We start from the raw sequence: 11,806 nt of genomic DNA, 5'->3' as shown, positions 1-11,806 counted from the left end.
ACGTAACAATGATATCATGTCTGCCACGCCTTTTAAAGCAAAATCCCAACTGAATGTTGGTGGTTGTGAATTATCTACATTTCTCTCAATTATGTTACCCTACAGGGGCAGTAGTAAAAGCAGTTACATTAGACGCATTCAGAAACCCATTTACACACATGGATGGTGGGAAAAATGGAGGGGCAATGTAGCAGGGAAGGGTTCGACTGATCTTGGAGTAGGTTAAAAGGTGAGCACAACATTGTAGGTTGTACCGTAGTGTTCTATGTTCCATGCTCTGTGTTCTAGGACAGTATGGTGTTTGGTGAGAGGTGAGGGCTGTGACTTGTTCAGTGATCTCTGCATTCAAATAATTAAATGAGCAAGAATCAGTAGACAAAAGTTTATTGGTAGCACTCACCATTGCCAATATTTCAGAAAGTCACATCCAAGTTTTACATTGATACAGCCTCTTCATTTGGACATGAGATATACCATAGCTGTTGAAATGTAAAATTACAACCTGATTTCATAACTCTGCAAAGTGGAGCAGCAAATTGAATTGTAAAAGTCAATTCTTTTAGTTTAGGGTGTTTCAACAATAAGCCTAGTGCAATACACAATGGACCCAACAAAATACTCTGCTTCATTACTTTTTAACTTGGTAGGGAAGGAACAGTTTTCATTTTTTCGGAAACTGTTGTCCATCCTGCCCCTTAAGGCTCAGTACCAAGACTTACCTGGATCTCTCCCAGGGCATATGACTTTGGACAAAAAATTCTATGGTGCTGTGACCCAGATGCACATGTTTGCATAGGAGCTGCACGGTTCCATTGGGCAGAGATCAGGCCTTAGAGACCTTGGCTGTGTGGTGCAGCGGGTTAGGCTCTGGTGGATGGCTATCCAACACTGTAAGAACCCCCTCCCAGATTGTAGGTTTCTCTTTCATGTGCTGGTGTCATTGGGTCACTACAGACAGGTGGCTGCAATTGGAATGGTGCCATCAGTTACGTCACCAGTGCAGGGCTACAATGGCTGTGGAACTGACATGGAAATGGCTGTTCCCTGACCACAAAGGAATACTTCTATATGTGAGTTACAATGTGAAAATTAGTTAGAATATTATTTTTTCTGCTCTTAACTGTCCTTCCAATCAGTGCACCTTGTGGACGTTCTCATGTTCAGGTGATTGCTCCAGTGAGCCCCTCAGGCCTGCTGCCTCCATGGGTACGGCACGGCACGGCACGGCACGGACAAGAAGGGCCGAGATGGCCTGTTTCCATGTCGTAATTGTTAGATGGTTATATATGGGTAATTCAGTAGACCAGGCAGAGGACTGGTTCAGGAACAGTGGCTCTGCTCTCCCTTCACCCTATGCATGAGGTGGCCGTGAATGCAAATACCAGCGCAGGTTGATAATGATCTTGAGACTCATGGGTTTTACTTAGAGGATTTGACTTCGAATTTGAGCAGGTATAAATGTAAAATATCTGGGTAAACACTGTGTTTAGTATTTCTATGACTTTAATAAAAAATCATTATTAGAAATGCAAAGTGGGCTGTTTTGTTCTTTGTTTTCTGTTTTATATACCTTGCAGTTCCAGCAGCCGCAGTTCAGTCCTGAACTCCAGCACAGTCTGGGTGGAGTATACATGTTTTCCCTGTGACCACACGCTTTTAACTCCTCTCCCAAAGACATGCTGGTTGCTAGATTAATTGTATGTTATAAATTATCCCTGCAGTAAGTGGAGGCCAAGAGAATGAGGGGGTGGAATTGATGGACAGCAGAGGGAGCAAGGATAGGTCACAGAGTATTAGTTGGCGAATGGGATTAAGGAGAACGCTTTGGGGTTTTCTCAAAGGTTTCATAACTGATCAAGAATATAACACTTCAATTTATTGTAAGGTAGTTCAAAAAATCTGGGTTTGTTCTGATACTCCTTGTTCCATTTCCCTATTATTATCATCCACAATTTTTGATCACATATATATTTATCACATGCAAAAATCAGACTCAGTGAGGGTGAAGCTGTGACTGTCACATGAAAATATTACGTCAGTTACTATGAGTTTCTCTGAGACTGGATCTTCCAGCCAATGTCAAGACCCTGTTTTTGTGTCTTTTATGAGTGAGGTTGTGTCCTGATGAGAGTTATCCCACATCACTGGTGACAGAAGGAATCAGTCTCAGTCTGCAGGATTTGAAGGTCTCTTTGGCAGGAAGAGAAGCGATTGTCCCCATCAGATGGAATGAAGGAGCCCCTGGTAGGCAGCAGTTGTTTAAGGGAACAAATGTTCTTCATGACCTTCAAACCAATTGCGATTCTCAGCTTCATGGAAAGTCTGTGGGTCCTGGCGTGCTGTGCCTTGGCACCCTACCTCCCACACCCTTCCACTATTTGGTCTCATTTTGAAGAATGAAAGATAAACAAGTTCACAATTGTACCCTGCTAAATGAGTATGAACCTATTCACAACAATGGACATACAGGCCACCCCTGGGTTACAAGTGCCCAGCTTACAGACAACCCACAAAACACTTCCAGAACAATACAATGTACATGAACAGCAGAAATGGTTTCCTCTCTGTCTCCTTCTCCACTATTGGTTACTGTTCTTCCTTACGCGTTTTTGATGCCATTCATTACAGAAAGGTAGAGCTGTGGTCAGCATCTCGAGTGATCTTGTGTACATTCTAACATCTGGACAAAACAGACTCAAGGTGGAAATGGAACTGGCTTGTTACCAGGGATGGCATGTATTCTGAGAACCATTAGGCTAGTTCAGTGTGATCAATGTGTGAAATCTGTGAATTTCATCCTGTGAAATCTGGTTAACAGGAGAAACCCCTTCAAAGTGTATTCAATTTGCTGCTCCCTTTGAACTTTTACAGAATACTCTCTGCATTTTCTTTATTACACTCATAAAAAGGTGCTACTGGTATTGAAAGGTGTGAGAAAGTGTACAAATTTACTCAAGCAAATTGTGCTTTGTAGTGAGATGCCCATAAATAAACCAAAAAGAGCAAGTACTTGTGAAATATAGAATCCTCAAATTGCATACATTCTCCCACCATATCCCTGTCCCTCAACACGGTATACCAAGCAACGGGCCAAGGGTCCATGCAGTGAGTGTACATTGTTTCCTTCTGCAGTTACTGTGCACAAATCTAAATAAAACTGCTTTCAATAATTGCCATAGAACATACATTGTTTATCACTGAGATCATACTTCATACTGTGAGTAGTTAGAATGTGATGTGATTTCATGGAAACGATTAGACAAAAATAACAAAGTGGCAAACCATGGCTTTAATATTTTATTGCATGTTGAGACTAGGTTGAACTCAGATGGAAAAATATTTCTCCAAATGCCGCTTTGTTAAACTGTCCTTGGTTTAAATCAGCCATATACCACACAGACAATATCTTTACAAAATCCAGCCATTGACGCTGTCTCTGGTAGGTTAAAAGGAATGATTAGTACAACTGTGATCTGAGTTTGTTGAGATTGGCTGGGCCTGACTGCCTTTAATACTAATGACAAACAAGGTGAGTTGTTATGTCTTTGCCTCAATAAGGACAGCCCCAAAGTCCACACTAAATGTTGCCATTTGTTGTCAGCAATACTACCGTAAAAGCTTAGTAGAGCACTGGCATTCACCCTGTCAGGCAGAGCAGAACCAACTTCTATTTCAACTTGATTTAAGCTGTCAGGGTCAAATGGACCTGTAAACATTTGGTTTCATAACCGATCAGGAATATAACCCCTTCATTTGTTACAAGGTACTTCAAAAAATTTGTGGGGTTGTTCTGACATCACCGAGGATTCCTTCTTTCATTCCCCTATTTTTATCATTCACAAAGTTTGATAAATATATACTTATGACATGCACAAAAAAATCCATAACAGACTCAGTAAGGGTGAAGCCATGAGTGACCGCTGTTTCCCAATTTAAAATAAAATATCAGTGCATAGTCAGCTACAGGGTCTTACACAGCACTGATGGCTGGAAATGAGGATCGAATTGATTGGTCAGTGTCTGACTGCAGAACTTGTGTAAATTATGTACATTACAGCAGAGACAGGCACAGAAAGAGCAGGATAGTAAATTGTAGTTACCCTGGAAAACTAACTGACCTTTCTGAAAGGCTGCATGATTCCTTTTCCAAGTCACTGCACTAGAGCTTCTGAGTTTATTAGTTTCGAAAACATAACTTGTTTTCCTTCAAATAAACCACTGATACCTTTAAAAGAAAATATTGATTATATTTTGTTAAATTATTGACTTTTTCCCATGAAGGTAATAAATATATAAGGGGCACAGACTCAGATTTCCAATTAACCAACCCTTTCCCGTTCTCTTCTTTTATATAGAATCTTCCACTTCCCATCCACTCCAATCTCAATGGACCAATTCCCTTCCCATTCACTCTAGTTGTATAGCATCTCAGTGGTATTTCATTTCACTGGTAAAACAATCAACCTTCTCATTCTTTATGACTGAATTGGTTCCCAAGGAACCCAACCTCTTCCTATTCATTCTCTTTGCAACAAAACTACAGCACCTCCTTGCGGGTCATTACGCGGTGAGATGAAATGCAGCTTTAAAAAAGAAGGAACACTGCTCAAATTCCAACATGGCAGCTGTGGAATTTAAATTCAGTTGTCAATTAACCTAAATAATGAAAACTGTGAAAATCTGCCAGATTGTTTCACTGAAGGCCTCAGAGAAGGAAATTAGTCCTTGTCCTTGTTCCCTTTCTGCCGTGATCCACCCTCCTCTCCAAACAGATGCTTCTTCTTCAGCCCTTTACCTCTTCCGCCTATCATCTCCCAGCTTCTCACTTCATGCCCCCCTCCCTCACCTGGTCTCACCTATCACTTGCTAGCTTGTACTCCTTCCCTTCCCTCACCTGCTTATTCTGCCTTCTGCTACTTCCTTTCCTGATGAAGGGTCATGGCCCAAAATGTTGATTGTTGATTGTTTATTCTCCTCCCAAAGGTGCTGCTTGACCTGTTGAACTCCTCCATCGTTTTCTATGAGTGGCTCTGGATCTGCAGATTAGTGTTTAGTTCTTATCCTATTTGGCCAAACCCTTCCCCTATCTGCAGATTTAACAACTGAAGAACAAGTGCAACACCAAGTCTCTCCTGAGAGCACCCACTGCCACAGACAGCTGTAACTTTGGACTTCCTCAACTTTTTCACAATACGATTATAGAAAAGTGGGCATTTCCCAAATACGGTACACAGAGATCTGGAACACTTGGACTGTAACTCATATATGTGCATATTCTCCATCTAACATTTAGATATTGTATGTATCACTAGTGTTACTAATGTTTAAAAATGCTTTCTTGGTGAGAAGAGGACCCCCACAAAAGCTACAAAGAATCTAAGTAAAAGATACCCCCAGGGGTGCCCGAGAGGGGGGAAAGGATGAGCACCCCAGTCGGATGGACACAACGACATCAGATCCAGGCAATGAACAAACGACGATGAGGAAGCAGTGTGCCTGTGGCAAAATCTGCAAGAACGATCGCGGCTTGAAGATCCACCAAGCGAGGATGAAGTGTTTGGCGGGAGCAGGAGCAGCACAATGTGCAGGTGTCCAGTCTGGTGAGACGAAGGAGGGGCCAGGCCCGGAGTCACCCCATAGTGCCCGGAACCTCCAAGTGTTGCAAACTAATCCCTCTAACATGAAGTCTAACAGGAGGCGGATCAAATGGCCTGCAGCTAACATGACTTCACTGTGGAAGCAGTTTCATGAAGATGTTAACCAAATTCTGGAGACAACGGCAAAGGGAGGGGTTGATAGGAAGCTGCAAGCCATGACAACAATTATTGTTAGTATCGCAGGTCTCCCAGTGGAGGTTGGTTGTAGGGGATTCGTAGCCCGTTCCTTAGTTAGAGCCTTCAGCATTTTGGGCATCGAGGGAGAGAGGAAGAGGAGAGCCATCCACAGTACCACCGATGCGGCAGAGAGGGCCTCAAGATGGCTGTGGCTCAAAAGAGGGGAGCCGTGGAGTCATAAGTAGCTAGCCATCTGGACACAAGCTGGGGTCTGATCAGCCCCGGCTGGGTCACCTGGAGGGGGTTGTATGATGTTGAAAGACCCGAAACACCCGATGATTCCAGGAATATCACTGAAGATATGTCCAGAAGCATCAATAGATGTATGTACACAGGTCAATTTTCCATCTGACCCAGACTGTTGAAGACACATGGCAGAGGCTGGAATCTGGAGATACATTGTGCTGAAGGAGCAGCATTTGTGAGGGGGGTGGGGTGGTGGGGGGTGTAATTAATTGTTGATTTCAGGTTGAAGCCCTGAGGCAGGAAGGACTAAGACTCAGATGGTGACAAAGAGGTGTATAATGATGAAATAGATTGGCTGTTTGAATGGTATTGCAAAGATTAGGAGGACACATACCAGTCCTCACTGAGGGGTCAGCTGTGAAGAGAGTGAACAGCATTGTGTTCCTTGAAGCTGGCATCCAGGTTCAACCAATGGCTCTCCTTCACCAGGAGTCTGAACAGATTTGGTAAAGTCACCAAAGATTCTTGCATTTTTGTACAGCCATACAGTGACTGGTTGTATCATCTACTGGTTTGGAGGCTGCAATGCACACGATTGCAGTAGGCTGTAGGGTGTTATAGACTCAGCCATATCCATCACAGTACAAGCCTGTCCACCACTGAGGATATCTTCAAGAGCTGATGCCTCAAGACGGTGGCATTCATCAATAAGGACCCTCACAATTTCATTACTGTCATTGGGAAGGAGATACAGGAGTGTAAAGATCCACATCTACCATTCGGTCTTTCAAACTCACTCCATAATTTATCAAGATCTTCGCTTTCATTTTCTCTCTCTGAATTCCTTTACTTCATTAATAGCTAGAAATCTATCAGTCTCTGGTTTGAATGAATTCAGTGATCGAACCTTCACAGCCTTCCAGCATAAGAATCACAGAGACTTCACCGTGCTCTGCATGAAGAAATTTCTCCTTGTCGTAGTCTGTAAAAGGCAATGCTTTGATTTCAAGATAATGGTCACTGAACCTGAACTGCTCAGCTGGGGAAACTTTCTTCCTGTTCATCTAGTCCTGTAAATATTTTGTAAGTTTCAATGATATCGCTCAGCTCCGAAGAATGCAGTCCCAATTTCCTCAGTCTCTCCTCAAAGAGCAGACCAGCTATCCCTGGAAATACTGCAAGGGATCTTCATTTCACTCTTTCTATGGCAGGTACATCTGTTTAAAGGTAAGAGAAGCAAATCTATACCCCATACTCCGGGTGTGGTCTCCCTAACTGCTGTAGGACATTTTAGTTCTGTACTCAGAACTCGCTGTTAAGAAAATATATTCCCCACAATCTCTACAATTGGACATGTTGACATAGAAGAGGGATTTGAAATTGCAACAGCAGCTAATCATACCACAGAATACATTCCCCTTCACTTCATGAAGTCCAACACCAAGGGTAAATATTTGGATTTAATCAGAAATGATATTTTCCCTCAGGTCTTATACACTGCAGTTCACTGCAGTGATATAAATTTCTTGAAGTTTGTCCTCATAAAAGCTAGTTCCAATTCACAAGACCACCAAAAACACTGTGAGTGCTTCAGGCAAGCAAGCTGAAGTGACACTTGGCAGCAAGCATTTTCATGAGCTTTTGATCTTTTCACAACTGGAGAGGAGATTTCAAGTATTGTTCAAAGTGTTGGTAATTGAAAGCCCTACGCACTCTACAGAAGGCCAGAAACAAAACTTCCAACTGCCAACTAGAAGTCAAATAACAACCCTGTTGGCCATTGCACCTTGCCAAGAGATAAACACGCCGTGACCTGTATTTTATTATTCTCTGAGAATGCTCCCCTTTCACCCTCCTGAAGCAGCAGGAAAGCACAATTCTTGCTTCCCTGAGAGCTGTCATGTTCCCCTACTCTCCAATTGTACCAATCAACAGATATATCAGGAATGACTCAGTTCTTGATAGTTGTAACATTTATGAATGATAGAATTTCTATTAGGTGACTGCTCAGATAAGATAACCAGGGAGAGAATATTTTTGGAGTTATGGTTTGAAAGCTATAGGACCTACAGTTAGAATGGACTGACCATCCCTATTTCTGACCTTATCATGGAATGAACGTCACTGATAAAGCATCTGAAGATAAAGTTGGGTTTTTGGACATTGCCCTGAGAAATTCTTGTGGGAAGATCTGAGACTGGGTGACTGAAATAAACAACCACAAATGTCTTTCTGTGTGTAAAAACATTGGAGCATTTTCCACAAGCTGCCCACTGCTTTCAGTTTGACCTGAAATACTGACTCAGTATCAAAGAACCTCACCTCTGAGATGTGCTCTGCTTTATATTTGGCCTGGGCTGTGATGAGGTCTGGAGATGAGTAGTTATGACAACACCCAAAATAATGGGTAATTTTGGGTGTTGTCATAATATGGATCTTGGGAAAAGATCAAGAGTGCCCATAATGAAGTAGACAATTCACTTCATTATGTTGTTGAGAATAGTTTTATCAATTTCAGGAAAAGTTGGGGAGTGGTACTGGTATAAGCTTGGAGGATACTGTTGCACATAGCCAACAAAAAGGTAGGCATAGCTGGGACCCATGCGAGTGCCCATGGCTACACATTTTGTTTGAAAGAAGCGGAAGGAGCCAAAGGAGAAATTATTGAGAGTGAGGACAAGTTACGTCAGACAGAGGAGAGTGGTGGTTGATGGGAATTGGTTGGGTCTGGTGTCCAGAAAGAAGTGGTGGGCTTTGAGGCCTTCCTGATGGGCGATGGAGGTGTATAGGGACTGGACATCAAGAGTCAAAATGAGACAATCAGAACCAGGGAACTTGAAGTCATTGAAAAGATCAAGAATGAGTGATGTGTCTTGAATGTAGGTAGGAAGGGACTGAACCAAGGGGGATAAAACAGAGTCAGGGTACGTAGATATAAGTTCAGTGGGGCAGGAACAATTAGAAACAATGGGTCTACCTGGACAGGCAGGTTTATGGATCTTGGGAAAAGGTAAAGAGTGTTTGAGTTGTCTTGAATGTACGTAGGAAGAGACTGAACCCGCAGTGAGGGTGTGGGTGGGGCGATAATACCCATACCTTACCCCCCCCCCATCACCTCTCTCTGGTGTTTGAATGTACATAGGAAGGGATTGAACCTGGAGTGAGCGTGTGGGTGGGGAGATAATATCCATATCTTACCCCCCCCATCACCCCCTTCTGGAGCTCCTCCCCCTTCCCTTTCTTCCATGGCCTTCTGTCCTCTCCTATCAGATTCCCCCTTCTCCAGCCCTTTACTTCTTTCACCAGTTGACTTCCAGGCTCTTTACTTCACCCCTCCCTCTCTCCCAGTTTCATCTATCACCTAGTACTTTTTCCTGTTGTTCCCCCTCCCCATTTTCTTAGTTTGACTTCTAATCTCTTTTCTCAGTTCTTATGAAGGGTCTTGGCCCAAAACGTTGACTGTTTACCCTTTTCCATAAGTGCTGCCTGGCCTGCTGAGTTCCTCCAGCATTTTGTGTGTGTTACCTGTATATTAATCACAGTTGTTTCATCTGACCTTTTCATTTAAAAAGCTGTTTGTAAATGGTAAGTTTAAGAAAGATTTTTATTGCTTTTCCATCTGACAATATTTTTATGATTTTAAATAATTAACATTAAACTCTCCTATTGCTTACACATCAGACACAAAGGCACAAAATAAAAGACACTCAGGCTGAAACCCCAACCACCACACCCCTACGCGTTTTCACACTTGCATAACATGATATGAGAATGGCTTCTTGAGACGAGGCTCCTATTGTCTCACAGGCTGATGCTGTGATTAAAATGTGTGGCAGAGTTGGTTCTTCAGCTCCAGCAAGATAAAGGAGACAGCATGTACACATTTTTGTTTTGAATATTTTGGTGGTAATTCTGCAAATAACATTTTACAATCCGGTCCAGGTGCGCAGAATGATATTCAAATCCCTTCCAAAACAGTTATTTACTGACAGCCTTCCAATTCTTAGCCAATTTGTATTTTTAAGCAAAATAGATTATGCCTTTACTACAAGTTCTTCAAATGCTAATTCATGAATAAAATATCTTGACACTAATTATAAGTTTATTTGTCATTTAGCTAACAAGAAAATGTGCTTAAATACTTCTCACACACTAATTTATTAGGGAAATTGGTCTTCATTATAGGTAGGGAGATATTGTATTGAAATAATTAAGGACAGTTAGCAGGTTATCAGCCTAATTTATTAAATGGAAATGTTTACCACAGGTACTGACTAGCATTGTAGCAAACTGAAGGAATTTAATTTCCCAAACATCAAAAGGAGAATGAGTGTGATTCAACGTAATGGGTTACTAAGTAATTTATTTCCACTATTGGCGAGCAGCAGAAGCTGTTAATGTATTTAAAGAATGTTTATTTGGAGCAGCATCTGTTGTACAGTATAGGGTTTTGAGTCATAGAAAGGTACCAGACAGTATCTGCTTCTTCGGCCTATTGAATGCATGCAGATTATCAACCACCCATTCTGTACCAATTCTATATTCATCTCATTTTCTTATTCTCAACGCATTCTTTACAACTCCTCCCAGATTCACCAAACACTACAGAAAATCTACAGCGGTGAACTAATTTTCCAACCTGCACATCTTGGAGATGAGGAAGAAAACAAGAGCACAATCACAGGAGACCTTACTGGCGTCACATTGTCAGCACCCTAAACCAAGATTGAACCTGGATCCCTGGCTCTATCTTGAGAACTTCCTTGTCTTTTCCTTGAGGGATGAATCTCAAGACTCTGTCATGTATACCTTTGTTCCAAGTCATCACTAAATCTGACAGACATCTTCTGAGCTAACAATACAGCTTAGAACCAATTATTTAAGTAGTGATCAAATTAAGAAGGCAGAAGTGTTTGACATTTCAGATGCAGTCTAGAAAACATGAGCTATAACTTCTACATCGATCCAAATTGATTCTTTTCATTGATATAATTAGAAATAAAAGCTGGAAAAGTATTTAATGGATAGCACAAATGAAATAATAAATTAAAGTTCTGGGAAAAACTCAGCAGGTAAGGCAGCATCTATGGAAAGAAATAAACAGTTAACATTTCAGGCCAAGACCCTTCATTGGGACAATTTCAGCAATTGTCTTTGTGATCAACAGAGAAAAACTGAGCAAACAATCAGCAGAGAAAAATTCAGTGAACAGTTAGTAAAAGGGCTGGGAGAAAGTGGGCAGGAAGAAGCAATGTTTACCAGATATATCTGGACGCCTGTAAAACAGGGGTTCCCAACTCAGTTAATGGTAGGAGTCCATGGCATAAAAAAGGGTTGGGAACCCCTGCAATGTGAAATATACACAAAGCAATAGCTTTAGAACTTTAGTGGGAATTGGTTAGAGTAGTGTAGTATGAAACACTGACAGGGTGGATTAATGTCTTGGTAATGGAGTGTGAAGAGGTAGAGACGGGGTGAATGCTGTTGCAAATAAATTGGAATGCTCCTGATGACTGATGAGGTGTAAAACAAGAAACTCACCTTGATGATGAACAATCTTTTTCTCTGATCTTCAGGTTCTTCCCTAGCAAATACTTCTAATTATTCAATGCAGTTGCTAAGTGTTAATCATTTTGTACTCATTTAAAGTCCATCTTACTTAAGAGATTGTTCAGTTTGCAACTGGTCACTCTGGTGCAAATGTTCCAGGCCAATTATCCCTGAGTTTTTAGGTTTCTGCATGATGAAACTGGCCAGAAATTCTAAATAGACTTTTTTATGGTCTT

This window comes from Mobula hypostoma, chromosome 26 (genome assembly GCF_963921235.1).
Source record: "Mobula hypostoma chromosome 26, sMobHyp1.1, whole genome shotgun sequence".
Lineage (NCBI taxonomy): Eukaryota > Metazoa > Chordata > Chondrichthyes > Myliobatiformes > Myliobatidae > Mobula > Mobula hypostoma.
This window is presented reverse-complemented; position numbering follows the sequence as displayed.